At 44.8% G+C, this 25,508-nt stretch overlaps 1 protein-coding gene and 1 pseudogene across 2 annotated transcripts in view; both read right to left on the reverse strand.

The window, feature by feature from the left end:
- The window catches only part of LOC113016850 (gamma-aminobutyric acid receptor subunit gamma-3-like), a 187,249-nt pseudogene extending 165,120 nt beyond the window's left edge, over positions 1 to 22,129 (reverse strand). The window contains exons 1-2 of the transcript XR_013905246.1: positions 21,650 to 22,129; positions 21,035 to 21,189 (exon numbers count right to left, since the gene is read on the reverse strand). The product of XR_013905246.1 is annotated as a gamma-aminobutyric acid receptor subunit gamma-3-like (transcript). The remainder of the gene's footprint in view (positions 1 to 21,034; positions 21,190 to 21,649) is intronic.
- The window catches only part of LOC145424226 (uncharacterized), a 474,743-nt gene that overhangs the window by 28,218 nt on the left and 421,017 nt on the right, over positions 1 to 25,508 (reverse strand). The window lies entirely within an intron of this gene.

Here is a 25,508-nt window from a genome sequence, read left to right on the forward strand (position 1 = left end):
CCCTATGTTTCAGTCTGCTGGTTTGATTTTAAATTAGAGCTTAATGCCACTGTGTGTTTGCAAAGACATTAGTTTATTTCCTCAACTTTTTGTTTCAGGCGCATATGTTAGGGATGGGCACAGTGAAGACTGGAGGAGAGACAGATGAGCTGTGTTATGCATATAAAAACACATTGAACAATTTAGTAGAAGTACACAGCCTGAGGGGAAAAGTAAAAATGAGTCAGGCAACTGTAATGACTAAATAACTGTGCAGATGATATACATCCACTAATGGCCACTAATTACAGTCGGCTCAACCATTTATCATTTGATATCAAAGAGTCTCTAGCCTACGTTCTTCCTTGCAATACTGGAAGTGGCAAAGAAAAGGAGGCAGCTCGCTCTGTGTTTGGGCCACACACTATATATTATAGAGTTTCAATGGCACTACCTTAATGAGTGCACTCCTGCTGAGACATTTCAGTCCCAACAGAAAGTGGACGGGTCGATTCATCTTCTCAACATTTAGCTCTTTTCTTACTTGAGCACCTGGATTACTTGTGAAGTAGTGCTAGCACATCCCTTTGTATCCTTTCTGAGCCAGAAAGCGCCCCTTTCATCACAGATAGTTAACAACACTTTCTTTCTACTCACTTTTTCCCCCCTCAGTTAAAGCTGCACATCAATGTGAAATCACAGCGCTTGGGAACAAAACAAACACCTCCTTGCTATTTTGGGCCCAGTGGTACAGAAAAGAATATATAAACACAGTCTGAACTTCCTTTGCAAATAATGTTAAGTTTTCTCAAATTTGATTTCCACTCGTTTCATGCTTTAATAACGGAAACTGGATACACCTAAATCATTCATCAAACAAGGCAAAAATGCAGGCCTGCTTGCGTATAATGCACAAGAATATGAGTAGAATTGAGCAAATGTCGCAGCGCCTACATCCCATCCTCTGCTCTGCATGCTTTGCCCTGAAGTGATTGAAATGGGTCTATGACATTTTTAATACACATGTAAAGCAGGTTAAACTTTTGCCTGAATTTTGACAACTCTGAAATTTTGAGCGTCATTATTGATACACATAGGTAGCAGTGGAAAAAGGAGTGTGTGTGTGTGTGGTGGTGATGGTGGTGGGGGGGGGGGGGGGGGGCTGAATGAAGACGAAGAAAAACAGATGGAAATAGAAGTAAAAGAGACAGGAAACAGCTGCAAACCAACAATATCTGAGCAGCTTCAGTTTCTATTTCTGACACACCTGCCTTTTATCTGAATCCTTCTGAAGTGTCTCTCTCTGTAGACTTCAGAAGAACGTGCACAAACACAGACACATACATGTTTAGCTCATGTGCATAATATTTCTGTGTAGGGAAAGCCATATCAGTGGCCACAAATGAGTGTAGATGAATAAAACTACACACACATGCACAGCACCTTCCCATTCATATGCACAGGCAGTCTTTCACTTTCCACCGCCACCCACTGACTTAATTGTAAGCACCAAACATATTCGGGGAGGCAATAATGGCAGATATGATTGCAGCGACCTGGTCAGTCAGTGTAGATCAATAGCTTGTTAGCTATAGACAATTACAGCCTTCAGTCACAGTTACTGCCTGCGATCACACACAAGCTGAAACTGAATTAGCTACCTGGCAATATTCAGCTGCATCCAGGCTGAAACTGAACTGTACATTTTATGTAAGCGAGACAAACAGCATGATAGCATGAGGTTATTTTATTGTTTCTGAAAAGAAAAAAAAATCAAGGAACTTGCAGAAACTGTCTTCATTTTGTGCTGATCAAATCAGACATTTTGTGTTTGTATGATTTGGAGGACAGCACAATCAATGGTTGCTCGAACACCCGTTCATGATGTTGACTTTTGATTGAAAAATGGTTCCAATTTGTTTGATGCCCAGTGTGAATTTACGCTGGACATCGTTACTGGACTTGCTAATACCATGTTCAGACTACATCAATATCAACCCCGTTGACAACGGGTTATTGGTCTTCTCGGGGACTGTTTTATCTCGTCATAACACAAGAGACATTTCAGTGTTGAACACCTGGCTTAATGTCTGTCTTTGGTTGAAAAATTGTTACAAAATGAAATGTGCCGACATCGAAGACATTTCATAAGTCTGCACATCACCCCCAACACCCAACCTGTCACAACATACGCGTCCACCCACCCCATCGCCCATCTTCAGTTTGTTTCCATGACCTTTTGCTTAAAAGTGCCACTGCTGGTTCAGACAAGCAATTGCACAATGCAACACATGACACAGAAATTGTAAGAAACAGTCTGATTGGCCCAAATCAGACTGCCATATCAAAAACTGTCTATAGTGCAGTTTGTGGTATCATATTGCACCCAGGTTTGACCGGGGAGACAGTGCTGCTGTTCGTTGGGAATAGGTGAAAAAAGATGCTTCACCTCTGACATGTCTTGTCAGTCCAACAGAAAGACTGATTTATGGGGGTCTTTCATGATGACCATTCGACCCATCTGTTATTGCAGGTGAACGAGTAGGAGAACGCAGCACTGTTTTTTACCAGCTCCCTATCAGCTGTGTGAAAATGGTAAAGAGAAAGAGGATAATTTCCATCCATCCATCTATCCATCCATCTTCTTCCCCTTATTCGGGGCTGAGTTATGGGTGGCAGCAACCTAAACAGGGAAGTCTATACTTCCCTGTCCAGCTTTTCTGTGGCGAAACTAAGAGGTTTTCAAGCCAACCAAGAGATGCAATCTCTCCAACGTGTCCTGGGTCTGCCCTGGAGCCTCCTCCCATAGCGACCAGGAGGGATCCTAGTTAGATGGATAGGAAAGAAGATAATGTGGTCGGTCTAATTAGTTGGAACTGTGAAAGGACAACAGGCAACCAGTATCATACATACTGCTTCTTGCATTCTTCACCAGGCAGTTGCTAGCTAGTGCCTCCAAATGACATAATATATGTTGCCAAAGACAGCAAGCCTGACTAGTTAGAACAGTAGTTTTGTAGGCAAGAAAAGGCAAGATTTTCTAACTCTGTAATGTTATGAAGGAAAAAAATTATATATAGTCAAAGTGTGGCATAAGAGGAGTCTTTTCTTAATAATAACTTTTATACCTCAGTCAAGTTGAATTGCAAAAACCACCAAGCACGGTACATTTTCTTACTCTTAAATCCCCTAAATTATTGTCTAAAATATACAGAACACTTTCTAAAATAGATGAATCAATATCCCTTCCTATTGCAAAGTGGGAAGCAGATTTGTCAGTCAGCTTAGACCAAAACCTCTGGTCTCAGATATGCTTAAAAACCTTTAAATTGATTAGAAATCCAAGTCTGCAATTAATACAATACAAAATACTACACAGAGTGCACTATACAGGTCATCGGATGTTCCAGATGGGCTTTACATCTTCCAACAACTGCTCACACTGTCAAGGCAATACACCAGATAATTACATCGACGCTCTTTGGTTCTGTCCACCAGTGCAGAAGCCTTGGTGCGGGATATGTGAAGACTTATCAAAGTGTCTCAAATGTAAAATTCCATTTAACAACATTTAATTTGTTGGGCAAATTGGATGATGTCACTACAGAAACTAATACAGTCCACATGGTTTTACTGCCCTATGCATTGCCAAGAAAACGGTCCTCAGCCCTGGCGCAGGGGGCCTCTGGCGCATCGGCCTAACTAGGGGGCTCTTCAACTGACAGGGAGTTTGTTCCATCCTTGCAGAAGTCCACTCTGCAGGTGGGGGAGAGTCATAGGAGAGGTGGAGAATAAACTTAACCTGGGTGTCTACTGTCTTGTGCAGTCTGGGAGATAATGGAATGTTAGGGTGGGTACAGTTTCAATTCAATTCAATTCAATTTTATTTATATAGCGCCAAATTACAACAAAAGTCGCCTCTGCGGTGGGGTCGGGTGGGCTGCCCCGGGTCCTGTGGGGCTGGGTGGTTCTGCTGCCATAGGCCCCGGTCTGGATGGGCCTGGGCTCCCTTGCCTTGGTGGGTGCCGAAGGACCGGGGTGCCTACTGGGGTCAGCGGGGGAGCTGGCCCCAGGGAGGGGCATCTTGCTCCTCCCTTCTTTTCAGCGGAAAAAGCAGGCAGCGGGAAAAGCAGGGGTGGGGGACTCATTGTCTACGTTAACAACAGATACTGCAACCCCGGACACTTCTCCGTTAAAGATTCGGTATGCCGTCCGGAACTGGAGCTGCTAGCTTTTAGCTTGCGAGATGCATACAGAGCCACCCCCCTCCCCCCACTAGGGAAGTCAGACCACAACCTGGTTTACCTACAGCCACAGTACACACCCCTCATCCAAAGGCAGCCTGTCACAACACGCTCCATCAGGAGATGGACCCCAGAAAACTGAACAGGACGGAGGTGGACCCCTGCCTGGTCGCTTGGATCTCCGACTACCTCACCGACAGGCCACAGTACGTCAGGCTGAAGGACATCACGTCTGACACTGTGGTCAGCAGCACAAGAGCACCACAGGGAACTGTGCTGTCCCCTCTTCTCTTCACCCGGTACACCTCTGACTTCTGCTACAACTCTGAATTATGCCACATTCAGAGGTTTGCAGACGACACAGACATCATGGGGTGTATCTGGGATGATCAGGAAGAGGAGTACAGAAGTCTGGTGAGGAACTTTGTCGCATGGAGTCACACAAACCACCTGCAACTCAACACCTCAAAGACTAAGGAACTGGTTGTGGACTTTGGGAGGTCCAGAGCAGGTCCACTGCCGGTTCAGATAGAGGGGGAGGAGGTGGAGGTGGTCAACAAGTACAAGTACCTCGGGCTGTGGGTGGACAACCACTGGACTGGTCATGCAACACAGAGCGCCTGTATAAAAAAGCCCAAAGCCGACTGTACTTCCTCAGGAGGCTGAGGTCTTTTAACATCTGCAGGAAGCTCCTGAGGATGTTTTACCAGTCAGTGGTTGCTGGAGTACTTTTCTATGCTGTGGTGTGCTGGGGGAGCAGCACAGCAAAGAAGGACTCATCCAGGCTGGAAAAACTGATCAGGAAGGCTAGCTCTGTGGTCGGCATGAAGCTGGACACTCTGGTGACAGTGGCAGAGAAAAGGACACTAAAGAAACTGCTGGACATTATGGACAATGCTGGGCATCCTCTGCACACGGCCATAAACAACCAGAAGAGTCTGTTCAGTGACAGGTTGCGTCTCCCAAAGACAAGAACCAACAGACTTAAAAACTCCTTTGTCCCACACGCCATCAGACTGTTTAACTCCTCTCTGGAGGGGAGAGGGAGGGGAGACAGGAGGACAAAGGAGGGGGGAACAACTAAGCCGTAGTGCCTCTTCACTTCACCGTGCAATTACCTTTTCGTGCAATACTTTTTGTTAATAGTCAACGGTGCAATAGACTCCATACTTGAAATGTGCAATTCACTTGTATTTTTATTTTATTCCTATTTATTCTATTTATCCCCTTTGTATATTTTATCTATATATGTCCTTGTATTTATATGTGTGTGTGTGTGTGTGTGTGTGTGTGTGTGTGTGTGTGTGTGTATATATATATATATATATATATATATATATATATATATATATATATATATATATATATATATATATATATACATACACATACACACAGTGTTGGGAAGGTTACTTTTAAAATGTATTCCAATACAGAATACATGCCCCAAAATGTATTCTGTAACGTATTCCGTTACGTTACTCAATGACAGTAACGTATTCTGAATACTTTGGATTACTTAATATATTATCATGCTGTTTACAACAACGTGAATGTACTATTGCTGTGTGATTTATTACTATTACTGAAGGTCCGCGACTCCGAACTGTAGTAAAGGGACCTCTGACTAATACGGCGGGGTCCCTGTCGGCTCGTAGCCGAAAAATAGCTTTACTTTGTTGTGTGGGTCAACTTTTCTTGCGAGAGACAGAGAGAGGCGTTGAAAGACTGCTCCTTCCATCCATCCATCCATTTTCATCCGCTTTGTCCGGGGCCGGGTCGCGGGGGCAGCAGCCTAAGCAAAGAGGCCCAGACCTCCCTCTCCCCAGCCACCTCCTCCAGCTTATCCGGGGGAATACCAAGGCGTTCCCAGGCCAGCCAAGAGATATAATCTCTCCAGCGTGTCCTGGGTCTGCCCCGGGGCCTCCTCCCGGTGGGACATGCCTGGAACACCTCACCCAGGAGGCGCCCAGGGGGCATCCTTGTCAGATGCCCGAACCACCTCAGCTGGCTCCTTTCGATGTGGAGCAGCAGCTGCTCTACTCTGAGCCCCTCCCGGATGGCCGAACTTCTCACCCTATCTCTAAGGGAGAGGCCAGCCACCCTTCGGAGGAAGCTCATTTCTGCTGCTTGTATCCGCGATCTCGTTCTTTCGGTCACTACCCACAGCTCGTGGCCATAGGTGAGGGTAGGGACGTAGATCGACCGGTAAATTGAGAGCTTCGCTTTTACACTCAGCTCCCTCTTCACCACGACGGACCGGTGCAGCGTCCGCATTACTGCAGCTGCAGCCCCAATCCGTCTGTCGATCTCCGGCTCCCTTCTCCCATCACTCGCGAACAAGACCCCGAGATACTTGAACTCCTCCACTTGGGGCAGGAACTCATCCCCGACCCGAAGTGGGCACTCCACCCTTTTCCGGCTGAGAACCATGGCCTCAGATTTGGAGGTGCTGATCCTCATTCCCGCTGCTTCACACTCGGCTGCGAACCGCTCCAGTGCGAGCTGGAGGCCCTCACCCGATGAAGCCAACAGAACCACATCATCTGCAAAAATCAGAGATGAGATTCTGAGGCCACCAAAGCGAAAGCCCTCCGCCACTTGGCTGCGCCTAGAAATCCTGTCCATAAAAATTATGAACAGAACCGGAGACAAAGGGCAGCCCTGGCGGAGCCCATCACCCACCGGGAACGAGTCCGACTTATTGCCGGCAATGCGAACCAAGCTCTTGCAACGGTTGTATAGGGATCGAATGGCCCGTAGCAATGGGCCAGACACCCCATACTCCCGCAACACCTCCCACAGGACACCCCGAGGGACACGGTCGAATGCCTTCTCCAAGTCCACAAAACACATGTAGACTGGTTGGGCAAACTCCCATGCACCCTCAAGTATCCTGGAGAGGATAAAGAGCTGGTCCAGTGTTCCGCGACCAGGACGAAAACCGCATTGTTCCTCCTGTATCCGAGGTTCGACTAACGGACAAACTCTCCTTTCCAGCACCCTGGCATAGACTTTCCCAGGGAGGCTGAGGAGTGTGATCCCCCTGTAGTTGGAACACACCCTCCGGTCCCCTTTCTTGAAGATGGGGACCACCACCCCGGTCTGCCAGTCCACAGGTACTGCCCCTGATCTCCACGCAACATTGCAGAGGCGTGTCAACCAGGACAGCCCTACAACGTCCAGAGCCTTCAGGAACTCGGGGCGGACCTCATCAACACCAGGGGCTCTGCCACCAAGGAGTTGTTTAACTGCCTCAGTGACCTCGCCCCCGGAAATTGGCGGGTCATTCCCCTCATCCCCAGACTCTGCTTCCTCCTCGGAAGACATGTCAGTGGGATTAAGGAGGTCCTCGAAGTATTCCTTCCACCGCCTGACAATTTTCTCAGTCGACGTCAGTAGCGCTCCGCCAGCACTATACACAGTGCAGGTAGAGCACCGCTTTCCCCTCCTGAGACGTCTGACGGTTTGCCAGAATCTCTTCGAGGCAGCCCGAAAGTCTTTTTCCATGGCCTCTCCGAACTCCTCCCACACCCGAGTTTTTGCTTCAGCCACTGCCCGAGCCGCATTCCGCTTGGCCTGTCGATACCTGTCGGCTGCCTCCGGAGTCCCACAGGCTAACCAAGCCCGATAGGACTCCTTCTTCAGCCTGGTGGCTCCCTTCACCTCTGGTGTCCACCATTTGGTTCGGGGATTACCACCACGGCAGGCACCAACCACAATGCAGCAGCTTCGGCAATGGAGACGCTGAACATGGTCCATTCGGACTCAATGTCCCCAGTCTCCCTCGGAATGCTGTTGAAGCTCTGCCGGAGGTGTGCTTTGAAGATCTCGCGGACTGGGGCCTCTGCTAGACGTTCCCAGCACACCCTCACTACGCGTTTAGGTGCACCAGGTCTGTCCAGCGTCTTCCCCCGCCACCTGATCCAACTCACCACCAGGTGGTGATCAGTTGACAGCTCAGCCCCTCTCTTTACCCGAGTGTCCAGAACTCCTTATTAAACTTATTGTTTTCGGAGGAAAACACGAACACGGTGTACAGTCGAGTCTTAATAGCTTACTTACAACTGGGCTCGTCAGGCACTCTTCTTGGCTGAAGTGGTTATTATTATATTTACATGTTTCCAGCTCCCATTTTTCCTCGATGACAACTCGTACCTTTCCACTCCCCTTTTTCTCCCTCCTCGCTCACAGACACATAACGTGTATGGCAGTCCATTCTCCCTGCAGCACGGACTACACTGCCCATGATGCTACATTCTTTAGAGCTATGCTTGTAGCATTCTGCCTGTTAGCTTAGCACAACAACAACAACAACAAAAAGGCGCTCTCTCACCCAGGAAACACACAGTCGCAGAGAGAGAGAGAGAGCGTCGCCCTGTAACCATGGCAACCGTAACGCTGCCGCCTGGAACAACAGAACGTAGCTGTCAAACAAAACCCAAACAGTCCTGACCCGCGACAATATGAAACAGGAAAGTACCTTAGTGTAATCCATTTATTTCAACAAAGTAACTGTATTCTGAATACCACCTTTAAACGGTAACTGTAACGGAATACAGTTACTCATATTTTGTATTTTAAATACGTAACGGCGGTACATGTATTCCGTTACTCCCCAACACTGTGTGTGTATGTATGTATGTATGTATATATATATATATATATATATATATATATATATATATATATATATATATATATATATATATATATATATATATATATATATGCGAGAGGAACTGACCTGAAAAATAGGATCATGGCCAAGCTTGAAACCTGGATCCCCCGTAGCCGGTTACCAAGATTACGTGAAGTACCCTCAGAAGGTCTGCTAGATGATGTTAATGCAGCACTACGGGCAATACCTACAACCACGATTACCGACACTAACAAGCTGATCTACAATACGGCAGCAGTGATCAGTGAGATGCTTGGCTACAAGTTGAACAGCCACAAGGGGCAGTACCCTCCATGGAGAAGGAGGCTAGAGGGCAAGATCAAAGTAGCACGGAGGGAGGTTAGCCAACTAACGGAGTTGCAGAAAGGTGCGACAAAGAAGGTGCCTAAGAAATACAGCAAGTTGTCCATACCTGAGGCCTTGGAAACTGCCAAGCAAAGACTCACAGCCTTGGCCAGCCGCTTGAGGAGGTACACCAGAGAGATAGAAGGCAGGAGAATAAACCAGCTGTTCTCCACAGAACCAGCAAAGGTGTACTCTCAGTGGCAAGGGAACAATAAGAGAACAGCACCACCAAGGTTGGAGACGGAGCAATACTGGAAGAGCATATGGGAGAAGGATGCAACCCATAACGGCAATGCTCAGTGGCTAGAGGATCTGAGGGCAGACCACAGCGACCTCCCTGAACAGGGTCCAGTAACCATCACAGTGGCAGATATCCAAGAAAGGGTCTCCAGTATGAAGAGTTGGACAGCACCAGGGCCCGACATGGTTCACGCCTACTGGCTGAAGAAGCTGACTGCACTCCACGAGCGTCTGGCAGCACAAATGAACCAGCTGCTAGTTAACGAAAGACACCCGGAATGGCTAACTGAAGGCCGGACGGTCCTGATCCCCAAGGACCCCAAGAAGGGACCGGTCCCCTCCAACTACCGACCAATAACCTGCCTCAGTACTACATGGAAGCTCCTGTCAGGCATCATATCGGCTAAGATGAACAGGCACATGGGTCAATACATGAGCGGGACACAGAAAGGAATTGGCAAGAATACCAGAGGTGCAAAACACCAGCTACTGGTAGACAGAACAATCAGCCGAGACTGCAAGACCAGACTGACCAACCTGTGCACTGCCTGGATTGATTACAAGAAGGCCTATGACTCAATGCCCCACAGCTGGATACTGGAATGCCTAGAATTGTACAAGATCAATGGGACCCTAAGAGCCTTCATCAGGAACTCAATGGGGATGTGGCGTACAACACTAGAGGCCAACTCCAAGCCCATAGCACAAGTTACCATCAAGTGCGGGATCTACCAAGGAGATGCTCTGTCCCCACTGCTGTTCTGCATAGGCCTGAACCCCCTCAGTGAGATCATTAACAAGACTGGCTACGGATACCGACTACGGAACGGAGCAGTTGTTAGCCACCTCCTGTACATGGATGACATCAAGCTGTATGCCAAGAGTGAACGAGACATCGATTCACTGATCCACACTACCAGGCTATACAGCAATGACATTGGAATGTCGTTCGGACTGGAGAAGTGTAGTCGGATGGTAACAAAGAGAGGGAAGGTAGTCAGAACTGAGGGGATTGAACTACCAGAAGGCAACATTGCAGACATAGAGGACAGTTACAAGTACCTGGGGATCCCGCAGGCAAATGGGAACCATGAAGAGGCCGCTAGAAAGGCGGCAACCACCAAGTACCTGCAGAGGGTCAGGCAAGTCCTGAGGAGTCAGCTGAATGGTAAGAACAAGATCCGGGCCATCAACACATACGCCCTGCCCGTGATCAGGTACCCTGCTGGGGTAATAGGCTGGCCAAAGGAGGAGATAGAAGCCACTGACATAAAGACAAGAAAGCTCCTTACCATGCAAGGAGGGTTTCACCCCAAGTCCAGCACCCTGAGGCTGTACGCTAAGCGGAAGGAAGGGGGCCGGGGACTGGTGAGTGTCAGCACCACAGTCCAGGATGAGACAACGAACATCCAAGAATACATTGGGAAGATGGCCCCAACTGACCGAGTGCTCAGTGAATACCTCAGGCAGCAGAAACCCAAGAAAGAGGAGGGAGACGAGGAACCATCATGGAAGGACAGGCCCCTGCACGGTATGTACCACCGGCAGATAGAGGAGGTGGCTGATATCCAGAAATCCTACCAGTGGCTGGACAAAGCTGGACTGAAAGACAGCACAGAGGCACTAATCATGGCAGCACAAGAACAAGCTCTGAGTACAAGATCCATAGAGGCTGGGGTCTATCACACCAGGCAAGACCCCAGGTGCAGGCTGTGTAAAGATGCCCCAGAGACTATCCAGCACATAACAGCAGGGTGCAAGATGCTAGCAGGCAAGGCATACATGGAACGCCATAACCAAGTGGCCGGCATAGTGTACAGGAACATCTGTGCCGAGTATAACCTAGAAGTCCCGAGGTCAAAATGGGAGATGCCCCCAAGGGTGGTGGAGAATGACCGAGCTAAGATCCTGTGGGACTTCCAGATACAGACGGACAAAATGGTGGTGGCTAACCAACCGGACATAGTGGTGGTAGACAAACAGAAGAAGACGGCCGTAGTGATCGATGTAGCGGTTCCGAATGACAGCAATATCAGGAAGAAGGAACACGAGAAGCTGGAGAAATACCAAGGGCTCAGAGAAGAGCTCGAGAGGATGTGGAGGGTGAAGGTAACGGTGGTCCCCGTGGTAATCGGAGCACTAGGTGCGGTGACTCCCAAGCTAGGCGAGTGGCTCCAGCAGATCCCGGGAAAAACATCGGAGATCTCTGTCCAGAAGAGCGCAGTCCTGGGAACAGCTAAGATACTGCGCAGGACCCTCAAGCTCCCAGGCCTCTGGTAGAGGACCCGAGCTTGAAGGATAAACCGCCCGCAGGGGCGTGCTGGGTGTTTGTTTTTTATATATATATATATATATATACATACATACATATATATATATATATATATATATATATATATATATATATATATATATATATATATATATATACATACATATATATATATATATGTATGTATGTATAATATTCTGTAACTCGTAACTTCTGTCGGTGCTGTGCTTTTTTGGAAACCGAATTTCCCAGAGGAACCCACCCGAGGGATTAATAAAGTTTTATCTTATCTTATCTTATCTTATCTTTTCCTCCCCATCCCCGGCTGCCTCCCTCTTCCCGCTCCAACACACCCACCCACACGAGTAGGGCCTAGGGGTGCGGGTGTGTCACCAGGGTGCAGGGGAGGCATTCCCCCCCTCTGTCCCCTTCTGGCCACCTGTGCCTCAATTTTATTCCACAACTTAGACATCCACATTACTCACACTCTCATAACACATACATATAGGGTCTTGAGGGTGGGCATGTTAACGGCGTCCAGTGGACGGTCTGTGTATTTAACCCCACCTCTGGCGCTGGTGCCCACCTCTCAATTTTAAATCCATGTAGACATTGAGGGTTCTGGGGAGGGGCCGTGCTAACACCCGCTGCTCTCTGGCAGCAGCACCATGCTCTCCCGTGTTTTAAATGCACCTTAGAACAACACGCAGCAACACTACACATTCATTCATTCATTCATTCATTTCATTCATTTATTTGTTCATTTTCGGGCACAACAAATACCTATATTGAACATAAAATGCACAAAACAAAAAACAAAAATTGCCTGAAAAAGGAGTGGGACGAAGAAAACTTATTAAATCCCACCCCATATACTCACTCATCAACAAAAAAAACAATAAACTTCCCGCAGCTACGCCCATCATTGCATACCCATCAACACATGAGCGAGAGGAGGGAGGTTTGGGGTCCTCACACACCCCTGTTCTCTGCTGGCCATCGGGGCGGGGGGGCTGGAAGGAGGTGTTGGCCGTCCAATTGGAATCTGGGATATGGGGCCTCCCTGCTGCTGCGGATCCTGGGGCGATCTGCTTGCCTCCACCCCAGGTGAAAGGGTAACATCTCCTGAGTCTAGGTGCAATTTCCCCCTCTAGGCGCGAGGGTACCTGGACCCGGGGTATAGAGTTTGTTTGGGGAGTGCGATTGTGTGTACAGTGTCCATGTATGTCTATCCCTACATTGGGTGAGTGCTGAGTGTTTGTATATGTGTGCATGAGGGTGGGAATGCTTGTTTGTGTCTGTGTGTGCCTGTTTGTCTGTGTCTATATGTCAGGTCGGGTCTAACACTCCACCTCTCTGGGAACTCCCAGGCCCTCCAAAGGCCTATCTCCCCTCACCACACTTCCTGCCGGTAACTGATGCCCTCAGGGGTCGGTACGTTGGTGGTTCTTGGTGTCCGGGGCTAGGCGCTCAGGTATGTACCAGCTCACTCCTGGTGATTACTTAGCAGGGCCTGGTGCCTGTTGCTCGGTCAGGCCTCTTCGGGGGCAAAGGGGGCCCTCGGGCCTACGGCCTCTGGGCCTGCGGCTCGGTTCACTGTGGCACAGCTGGCTGCTGGCAGAACTGGCGGGCACGCCACTGCAGCCCCCTCTGGCTTCTGCTCCATGGCTACCGGGTGACCCCTCATCTGGGTCTCTTCTCAGCTCTTCCCAGGAGGGTGGCACGGATGTCCCTCCGGTTGTCCTCCTTGGGCTCTCGCATTCTGGGGCCTCTGGATGTCTGGAGGCTGGATCTCCTCCATGCCTGCTTCATGCCCTGGGGGACAGGGCTATGGCTCTCTACATCCTCTAGCAGACCATTACATGGGGAAACCTTTTGAATACAAGCACGCTGATCCACACAGGTGTGCACACAGGTGTTTACTGTTCATAGACATAAACTACACCTCTATTGGCTGCTATTTCCAAGCACATTGTGCGCTGTCGGTCCTGCTTGCTACACAACAACATTGAATATTTAGTACTTACTGCTGTTTACACATAGCTAGATTAACGTGATTGTGTTGTGTTTAGTATGTTGCTCTGTGTTTTTTTTTTTTTGCTTGTTTTCTCTTCTTTTTCTCTCAGCAGGTGATCCAGGAGATTTTTTTTTTCTTCTTTCTCTTTTTAATTGCCCTTTCTCACTGTCCCTCTTCTATTCTGTTTTTCTTTTCCTTCATCTTTCTTTCTCCCTTTCCTATCCCTAAGTCATGTCTGTCCCGTCTGTAACAACTGAAAATAAAATAAAATAAATAATAACAACAAAGGTTGATCAAATGGACCAATATGGCAAGGCCATGATGATCCATTTGGCAAAGTAAATCCATTGGGTATCTTTGTTGGTCTTCAGACAACAGTTCTGACGGGTAAAGAACCAAATGGGACAGGCAAAATAAAAAAATAATAATAATAAAAAATAATAATAATAATAACTTTTATATATATTCTTAAAGCAAAATATTATATAGTAAAGCTTTCGGTTTAGTCAATTTACTTCCCTGCGCTCACCTACTGTCACGAACTCTGAGTAGTGACCGAAAGAATGAGATCGCAGATACAAGTGAGCTTTCTCCAAAGGGTGTCTCTTCCTTTGAGATGGGGTGAGGGGTTCAGCCATTCAGGAAAGGCTCAGAGCAGCTCCACTACTCAACCACATTGAAAGGAGACAGCTGAGGTGGTTCGGCCATCTAACGGGATGGCTCTTGAGTCCCTCCTGGGTGAAGGTGTTCTGGGCATATACCACCAGGAAGAGGCCCCAGGGTAGATCCAGGACACACTGGAGAAATCTCTCAGTGGGCCTGGTGTTCAAGTGGGTGAACTGGAGGAGGTGGTTGGTGAGAGGGAGGCATGGGCTTCTCTGCCTATGCAGAGAAGCAGAAAAAAGACTGCACAGAAGAAGAGAATGGATGAACATTAATATCATTAAAACAAAACAAAAGATATGCCCCCTTTCTTCTGTAGCTTGTTGGTGGTCGTTGTTGTTATTTGTGATTTCACTATGCATGTATCTCTCTTTTCTGTTTTTTTTCCTTTCACCCTGCAATAGATGTCTGTCCATCCATGAGCCTGTTTCTGCTGTGAGTTCTTTATCCCCACTGTCTCCGAGTGCTTACTAATAGAGATCATCAGATTACTGGGACTGTCTTTCTGTAGTGTATTTACTTTGCAATATATAGACTGTTGTGTTGAACTGGTGTCACATAAATCAAACTAATGCACTGTAGTTTTTAGGAGAAGGAAGTGATGCATCAGTTAAGAGGTATTTTCAGTCCCATTTGGTGATCTGCTGAGTATTAATGACAGCAGGGTGATATTTGTTGGAGTCAAAATAAAACTTGAATCTGTCTTAAATGAAGATTTTAATTTGTTGGCCCTTTGTATTTTTAGAATGCGCCTCAGACCCAAGTTTAATTGAGTTCCTTGAATCATCCTGGCTTCCAAACTTTAAATGTGAGTGGCTGAAGAGCCCTCGCAGCATACAAAGCCTTCCACTCCAGCCCTCTTTGTCCTCGATTCCACAGACGCAAACACTGACACATACACCAATGCATCTTTGCACAGTACATGAGGATCACCCAGATCTCACACAGTGATCACACTCTGAATCCAAAAGGAAAGTGACACAATAGGGACACAAAAGCATCTCATCTTCATCTAAGGGGAACTGCTTCTTATCGCTTAAGGTGAGGCTCAACACTTGCTCTGCTTGGAGGATATGTGGGTAGCTTTTCCCTTCTCAAGTGGACCAGTCACCCACTTTATATGAAGATTAGACTCGCTGCTCACTTCACAAGACTGGATGTGACAGGAGGAAAACAAACAGAGACACTAAGTTAACAACCCTGTTATACTGTAGTCTCTTGGATTTTTTGGATTTTCACTGTGTTGAAACCTTTTTATCCATTCTAAAGTAAAATATCTCAAAGGTCTTTGAATTTCAGAGAATTTATAGAAAATAGATTAGTTAAAATCTGAAGCATAAGGGACAAAAGCTTGATTAGTTAAAGCCTGACTGAAAGCACTGAGCATTTCACATAGTTTTAGGATTATAATACACACACACAAACACACATGTTGGGTATTCATATCTTATGGGGACCTCTAATTGAAGTAATCCTTTCCCTTGCCCCTAACCATGAAAAATGAATGCCTAACCCTTACCCTAAACCTAACCAAAACCTACACGAAAATCAAAGTTTGAGTCTCAAAATTGCCTTCAAACTTGTGGGGACCAGGATTTTGGTCCCCATAAGGGCTGTTGGTCCTTATGTATAGTAAATTTTAAATGTCTGGTCCCCACAAAGATATAAATACACACTCAACTACACACAGACATACAAACACACACACACACAAACTCCTGTCTGATGTGAATTTTGAGGCTATTTGTATTTATTTAATTCAACATAATAAAACTTAAGATCTAATTAGGGCAAAGGTATTGTTACATTTTTATGTTTCATTGTATTTGACTATTTTTTGTCATACCATATAATAATAAAATATTGTTCTACGTGCCTTTGTATGGTCTTTACTGTACCCATAGTGTATCAATTTAAAAAGCTGTTTTCTGTCAATGAAAAAAATAAACAGAATAACGTTATTAATAACTTTGTGCTGTGCTTCAATTGGCATACTGCTGTAAAAAGTAACCAGGTGGTGAATTTCTTTGCACTTCTCTCTGTCAGTGCTGATAATGCCAATGTTAGTTAGCTAATAGTAGCAGATTTTCTTTCAGGCGAGGAAAATTGTTGTCTTCACTGTCGAAGAATTTAGTATTATGCAGATTTTCTGTGCTGAAGAAGTGAACCTTGCTTTGAGACACAAATGTTCAACTTAGAAATTAGCAGCCAATTAATAGTAAAATTTCACATTTTCTTAAAACAACAGTATGTGCTCTGGTTCCACAGCCAGCGGCTTATAAACAAGCACAACTACAGACGAGAAGAGGCAAACAGAAATACAGTGTTTTTATATGTGTGTGTGTGTGTGTGTGTGTGTGTGTGTGTGTGTGTGTGTGTGTGTGTGTGTGTGTGTGTGTGAGGATGACTTTGATTTAGTCAAAATCAAGGTGTGTCTTAGAAATGAGCCTCACAGTGCTGACTTCAGTGGCTTCTATCCGTGTGAATTTACTTTCTTTGCTGTGTGTGTGTGTGTTTTCTCAGAGATTCATTGCAGCGGATCTCAACAGAACCCACTCTCTTTTACAATGACTTAAATGTCCCAGATCTGTCTTTGACTCAGCGTCATCTCCAAGTATGTTTGTAAGTGTGTTGTCTGTGCACGTTTTCCCATGCACACACACACACACACACGCACACACAAACACACACATGCACACGTGCTTCCACTGCTTCACATAATCCTGCTAAGAAATTAACATTTCATGGACGACACTGAGGTTTGTCAACTGGATCTCATCAAAATTTCATCCCTAATTATGGAAGCAGAGCCGTAGGGTGATCCCCCACATGCCCACCCCCTCTTCCCGCAAGGTGAACTACCAGGCTGAACCGATCCGAGCAAGCTGCTGGTGAACGCGCGAGAGAGGGAGGAAAATAATTGTTGATGATATCTGGGAATCATTTCAAGCATTCCGAGAAAGACAAATAAACATTATTAATGATTGGAAGATACAGTGTTTCCCACCAGAGCCTGAAAATTCATGAGCAAGGCTTTTTAGTATAAACCTGAGGGTGAAGAGTGTAGCATCTGACTGAGGCTTAATAAGATGAAGTTTTAAAAAAAATTCTCAGAATTATGATGTTTACTAAGAATTCACTCTTAAAGTCAGGACCAAATCCTGGCATAGGTAAGTGATTCACCAAGTATCTTAGCCCTTAAAAGAGCTCCTAAGGTGATAAAGTGTTCAGAGTGGGGAAGATGACATTTAGAGGATTAAGAGTTTTTTGAGCAGGGAAAAAATGGCAGAAAGACAAAGTTTAGAGGAACTGGAATACGGCAAAAAGGTGAAGGAAGCCGAATATATGAAATTCATATAATCTGGTTCATCTTTTGAAAGGTGCTTCTGTGATAACAAAAAATTGCAGATTTTCATGGAAATGCATCACTGTCTCTTACATTTTGATTAGAGTGAAGATTTAGGGGTTGGCTCCCTGGGGTTTTCTGGTTTTTGGGAATTTGGGAATTATTGCTCCAAAGTGTACCCTGCATTACTCTCCTTTTTATTTACAGTGTTTCTGTGATTTACTTAATCAGTGTTGAAAATATTAGTTAAGACCACAAACCCAACAGTAATGTGTTCACTGAAGTCATAAATGAAGCAAAACTTTCTCTTTGGCTGCAAAATAATTCAAATTGTATAGAAGTCTAAGGAGTCGCCCTCTGCTGGACATTGGACATAAAGCAGGGTTTATTTGATTTTAACATTGTCTTTGGTTTTTTATTGCATGGCTAGATCTATATTTTATTGCACAGTTTACGCATGAAATTTATGCAAAAATAACTGCCAGTAGCTGTCGAGTTGCAGTCAAATGGTGCAAACATCTTTCCGGATACTTCACAAGTTGGACTTCAGTTGTCGTACAGCACAAGTGTACCAATAAATGTAGCTCAACAGAGACACACTGACTATTTGTTCACTTTGAAATCACTACCATTTCAATAAGTAATCCATTCTTAGGTCTCATCCCAGCGAGACCTGCATTTGCACACCCCCCCTCCCGTGTTGACTGTGGATATGTCCTTGAGTTCTGCATAAGCAGGACTTTGTATGCAGCTTCTGAAAACTTTTTGAATGGCTGTTGGTACAAAATGTCTTTCATCCTAATGTAGGCTGAACTAATAGAAAAATACAGAATATTTCAGACAAAAATTACCTCTGTATAGGAAGCTTGTCAAAAATGCTTGCATTTTATTTCAACATTTAAGTGAAGTGGAAGTGGAAAATATCACAGTGAGCTGCGGGAAGCAAAACAAAATTAGAGTAGAGCAGCTCCCAAATGGCCTACACATATCAGATTGTATTGCTGATTGTAAATGCAAACTCTGAATCAAGGGAAAAGAAACACAAGGAGAATGTTACCAAATGTCGAGCGTAAATTGGAATATGAGAGAAATAAAAATAAGGTCACAGCAGAAACAGTTGGAGTAATGTCTGCCTTCACATTCAGAATAGTGCCACTAATATAGTAAAGGCAGTCAGTCTAATGACATTGAGCCACTGTGCTAAACCCCGGTGAAAATCGCCTCACTGGAAACCACCACACCTCTGACTCCTCTACCACATGTCCATAAAGACAGGCTGCCTTGATTTCTCCAAATGACTTCTAAAATGCTGCAGCAACAGAAGCCGGGATTGCACGTTCATCACAGAAAAGCCTTCCAGCCAGCAGCCCACCAATGAGAGGACTCCGGGGAACAAACCGGTAACCATTTGATTAGAGACCTCACTGAAGAGGAATGTTCTCCTCCAAGGAGCTCAGGGCTTTGATTGCACCACAGCAGCGAGAACATGGGTGCAATCAAGGGAGGATTTGGACTCGCGTTCCTGTCATCACCCTCGCTCTCTCACACACACACAGCACAAACTGGGCATGGCCTGCCAGCTGTGGGTAACTCATTCTATTACATGTGTGAAAGCGATAAATGTCTTTGTGGTTTGGGAGTGACAGCCAGATAAGCTAGCACGGTGTGCTCGTATTTACATTCTTAGTTTTTTGATTTATTTAATGACCTTTTGATTCAAACTGAAGTGGTTAAAGCCAACCGGTGCGCTACGTTTTGCTAAATGCTACTGTCACTGCTACTATGCTAACAATGCTAATGCCAACATGCTGGTGTTAAGCAAGATTTTTTTTGTTTGTTAAGCATAAAAAAGGCACCAAACTCAAAAGATCAATGGATGAGCCAGTGTTATGTCTACACATAGCAGACAATTTAGCAAAGGACCAATTTCTTACTTGCAGCCTGTCGCAAAAACACACTATTTGTTTCCATTGCTTTACTCGCATCTACAAACAAAAAAAACCCCAAACCCTCCAAAAAGACACTTAACTGAAAAACTGGCATATCTGGGCTTGGTGTACAATGTTTCCTTAAAAAAATGAGGAAGCTGGACAAGTAGGCTTAAAAACCTATCTACAGCATACATTTGAACAGTAGCTGAAAGTCACATTCTTAAAAAAAGCTAGAAAAACATTCAGCAAAGATCTGACACAGGACTTGAGAGCCAGTGATGTTGCCTTGTCAAAACTGATGGAATTACAAACATGAAAAGCACTGTAAGATTTTGATATACCAAGAAATATGATCTGGAAAGTATCTGGGTGGAAATATTTCACCATGACAATGATCCCAAACACACTGACAATGCAATAAAAGCATACCTGAATAGTAGAAACACAATGGAACAATAGTGATCATGGATTGGCCTCCCCAAAGCCCAGGCCTCAACAGTACTGATAGAGAGGGAAACAAAAGGCAAAACATCCAAAGAAGAGCTTTGAATGTCCTTCGAGAAGCCTGGAGAACTACTCCTGAAGAGAGTTCAGCCTGTATGATTCTAACAAGATTAAAAGTCAATATTTAGTTTGACTGCCATTATTGTTTAAACAAACTCTTTTTGCCTTTTATGTTGTGTTTCCATGCATGTTTGCCCACATTTCTCTGCAGCTATTTCCCATGCTCTTAACAAAATATAGAGAAATGACGGGTGGCTTAATAATTTTGCACAGCACTGTACGTCTTTGTAAATTTGGCTTATGTAGAGCCAACATAAGAACATGGTCCTATTTGCATTTTGAATTAAACTGCATTTAAGTGAATTAGCTTTGCAGATAATTTGCCAGAAACCCAAGAAGTGGACACATTTTATTTCCTCTCCATTTACTGTTAATTTATTGATAGAAACACAAATAACCATTAGTCATGTAAATGATGTAAATACTGAAAAATTCAGATGCCCCTGTAGTTTTTATCTCCCACTAGATAAATAAAGTTCTCAACACTTAAAAAGGACTTTATCCCTAATTCTTGCTGAGATCTCAGCAAACCCAAATCCACCAAATCTGTCCCAGCATAACTGAAGAAACCTAATTTTAAAATGATTGAGAGAGAGGGGAAGGGGATGTCATCTCCCCACCCTCACAGCAGCACTACTAGTTTCAGCACCATGGACAGCTCAGGCACAGAGCCATTCCCTGGACAACATCACCAAAGTTTCTCCTCCAACCAAAAAAGCCTCCAACTCCTCTCCACCACTTCTGATCCTTACCTCCGATGTCTGGGCGTAGAGTCTTGTCGTACTCCTTGAGCAAATTGTTCAGAATGAGCGTTGCGTCCTCCTGGTGCGACCTGGGCACCAGCATTTGATTGACAGTTGTGTCCTGATGATCCTCATCGTCGTCGCCATATTCCCGTAAATCAGAGCTGTTTGTGTGTGTGAGAAAGAGAAGGGGTGGAGGAGGGGGCGAGGAGAAAAGGAGAGGAGGGGAACGAGAGGTCTTAATCATGTTTAAAACAGAAACACATTGTCATGAAAACTTTGACGCAGAGAAAAAAGAGGAAAAAAAAGAACATGTTTGATTCATGGTGACTTGGAGCCTGCTGTAAATGACAGTGAGACCCCCAGACTGTGGATTTGGGCGCAGCAGTAAATGGTGCTGTCATTTATCCCCCCCCCCTTTTCTTTCTGTTGGAGTGCGTGTGTGTGAGGGAACCCCTTAGGAAAAAAAGAAAAGAAAAACGAACCATGCATTACCACACAGGCTCTTTCACACATGTATGGGATTTCATTCACAGCAGTCGAACTTTTGAAGCTTTAACGCTGCTCTCAGCTGTTGATCGTAGAGAGGGAGAGAGAGAGAGAAAAGGTGCAAATGACACTCACCGAGCACCTCCAGCGAACAAAAGTGTGAGGAGGGTGACCACAAACTTGATTGTCATTTTCCCACGCGCGGATCACCTCTGATCGCAGGAACCGGTGGACTGCTGCTGCTGCTGCCGCTGCTGCTGCTGCGTTGCTGCCGCGATCAAGTGCCAGCGCAGTGAAAAGGTGTGGAACCATCAATCCCAGCTCTCAACTTCCTCATCCGCCCACGCACTTTTTTCTCCTGCGCGTCATGTGCACCGAACAGCCACCACCACCTCCAACACCACCACCAACAACAACAGCACCAGCACTACCACAGCAGCGGATCGCGAGCTCTCTCCCGCCCCCCACCTCCCTCCACCACACTTCCTCCTGGTCCTCTTCGCTCCTTCGTGGGGAGGGTTTCCTCCGGGAAAGGCACCCGACGATAAATCAGTGAGATCCAGCCCAACACAAGCGGTGGTAGCCGAAACAAGAGGAGGATGGTGTGTGCGTGTGTGTGTGGGAGGGGAAGGGAGGCGGGGGTAAGGGGCGGATGGTGTGTGTGTGTGTGGGGGGGGGGGTGCTGGGAGTCTAGTTGACGGGATCCAGCGACGGTGCCTCCCTCCACCTTCTCCCTGTGTGGGCACCAGAGTGGCAGGGTGGCGCTTTCTGCTGCTGGTGGAGGTGGTGAACCTTAGGAGATGAGCATCTTGCGTGACTCATACACTACCTGGATCACAACTGCACACGGAAACACCCCCCTCTTTTGTTGCTCTGACTCTGGCATGATGATGATGATGATGGTGATTATTATTATCATTATTACCATCAGATGTTTTTATTATCATTATTATCAATATTATCTTGTTTTAGTTAATTAGTCTTAAAAGAAGAACCGGAACTTCTCAAAACTCAGTTACTTCCTTTCATTCAAAGAAAAAGTCTCAGAAATAAGCATCAATTCATAAGTAAACAGCATAATATGTAGTTTGACTCAGTGCGAACTGATATCTGCAGTTTGCCTGATGATGATGATCGCCCTTGGAAGTCATGTTCAGACTTTACACGTCCGTTTACGTGCCACAGAGTCACCGCGAGCTCTCCTCCTCACAGTATTTTTTTCTGAATAGGCCCACAGCTCAGCAGGGCAGCCCTGCGTTCAGCTTACAAACCTGCCAGACTTTTTTCCTTTCTGAACTAGTGAGTGCCACTCGAGAGGCTTCGCTGCCCCCTGGCGGCGAGAAAGAGAAAGTCTTTCCCGCAGTGTTGCAGCCGAAAAGAAATAACCTGCTGACCAAGCGTGGACCAGCAGGAGTGATTCATTAATAATTCTCATGAAATGAATTAAGAAGCATGTACATGTAGTTATTTTTGCCTATCCACACTAGTGACAGTATTAGGAGACCTGCAGGAATAATTGATTGATAATGATGACATAATTAATTGAAAATCGTGTTGCCATAGTTATTTTACCAACTCACAGAAGTAACAGTGTTGTCAGCAAAACACACTTTAAGAATAAAAAAAATAAATGTGCAAGTTCTGTCCTCTTTGTTACTTTGTGTGATAAGACTGTTTGCCCAATCTTAATTTGAAAAGTGAATGGACTGACATGGTTTCTCCTTTTATGAGTGATGAAATTACATGATGTTCTTGTCATAGCTTTGCAATCGTTTAGATATTCAGAAGAATTAGCAGCTTGTGATTATCTTTGTGGATAAAAGTATGATGTGTACAGTGAAAGTCCTAGGTTTTGTTCATCAAATATTAAATTGATTCAGTGTAAATGACCATTTATAAGGAACTGAATCATTCCTTAAGTAGTAAAGTGTGTGGTGAGTGCATTTTGTCAGTAGGCTCACTCCTCTACGTTCTAGCAGGCTCACAAAACAGTTGTCCATTATAATCAGTGATGAGCAGATTTGTCGACATCTATGTGTGACAAAGGTCATGTAATGTGTTTGCTAATATTGCAAGGCATGCTTTCAAATGTAACTTTGCAATAGAGATGGCACGATACCACTTTTTTATGTCCGATACCGATACCGATATCATGAATTTGGATATCTGCCGATACCGATATGAATCCGATATAGTGTGTTTTTTAATCAATAAAACTGTTTTTTAATATCTTGCTGCATTTTGTATAAGTTCATAGTCAAGTTTAAATAAACAACAGCACTAAAGCTATTCTGTTATACCTGTGTGTAAAAAGTACACTGCGCCCAAAATATTTCATAGTTCAGCAACACTGATCAATCTAATAAACTTAAACCTGCTCCATCCTTCCTATTCTGGTATTTTAAAGAGTACTTAGCAGAAATATTAAGCAACCTAACTAATAGGGTTGCAAACTACCAGCAAAAAAAAATAAAAAATAGGGAACCACCCTCCATCCTCCACCTCATGATGCTTAATCGATGTAATCAACTTTAATTTGATGCAGTGTGAAAAAAAAATGCACAGAAATAAATTATTTTTTCAAGAATAATTAAATAGATTCAACATCTTTCTTCAACAGAATTGCAGACTGCACAGATGGTACTTTCCCAAAGGAAAAAGTACTATAGCTTACTAGGGTATATTAGACTTAACAGTTACTATATACAGTAATGGACTTCTATACATTTTACATCAGATTAAAACTTTGGGTGTAAGATTCATATAATTATTTATTAAAAGCTAGACATTTTAAATGAGAATAAGAAAGAAAAGTATGTCTTTGTGCCCCCTTTTCCCTGTTAATGCCCTATCGGCCCCCTTGGCTAAACTTTGCTAGATCCGCCCCTGCACAGTTACCAGCCGTCAGCTGAGTAGAAAAAGATCCTGGTGTAGAAAGTAATATTAAATAAATTCTAACAACAGCTTATCAAGCTTAAACGTGCTGCTGTTGTTCAGCCGCTGGTTTCCTCTTTCTGGTGCAAAGTGGGCCAAAAACAAACAAGAGAGACAGAGTCGCGACAGAAAAGCCGATCAGCTGATCATTAAGCAGTTTCATGAAGTAGCGGCAGGAGAGAGAGAGAGAGAGAGAGAGGCACTTGCTCCATATATCAGTTGTTAAGCTTAACGTGGGAATGCTTTACAAACATTCAGAGAGGAACTTACACACTTGCTTTACTTCTCTCTGGGATAACTTCCTCGGAGATGAAATGCTGGTTTGGTAGCGAGACTACAAATACACGCAGCCGCTGTATCACGTGACCACACTGCTCCAACGTGCTACGGTTATGAGACGAGTTACGCCATGTCGCAAGTTTTGTGAGGTGCTTTTTTGATATTTAATGGATCGGATTACATTATTTATTTCTCGCCGATATCCGATCCAGTAATTTAGGTCAGTATCGGACCGATACCGATACGTAATATCGGATCGGTCCATCTCTACTTTGCAATGTGTGATGTATATTTGAAAAGTGTGCATTTTATCCCAAACCAGGACCTTTTTGTTTGTACACATACCAAAAGGACTTTTAGTTCCAACACTCAAAATATTTTATGCCCATATGCTGACTTATTTAACTACATGTACATGTATATTTTCGATGTAATTTTGAAATATCAGAAGAATATAAAATTCAGTGGAATCTGGTCAAATGAAATGTACTTGATCAGTTTATACAGAGCACAATCTTTTTTCTGGTGTAAACATAAAAAGGTTGTTTTTTTAAATGATGTAAGTTTTGTCCAAAAGGCAAATTTGCTTGACAGTTCCTCGTTATTACTTAAATTTAGACGGGCAAAACAGTCTCCACCTTGTAGGTGGATGACACCACCTGTTGTTGATATGTGCAGGACTGATAACAAGTGATAAAAGCTATTGCCTAGGCTGATAACTGTCTGTTGCAAAAGACCGACTGATCATTAGGAAAACCATTTCCCAAAGATTTTATCTCAG

This window comes from Astatotilapia calliptera, chromosome 23, assembly GCF_964374335.1.
Source record: "Astatotilapia calliptera chromosome 23, fAstCal68.1, whole genome shotgun sequence".
Taxonomy (NCBI): Eukaryota; Metazoa; Chordata; class Actinopteri; order Cichliformes; family Cichlidae; genus Astatotilapia; species Astatotilapia calliptera.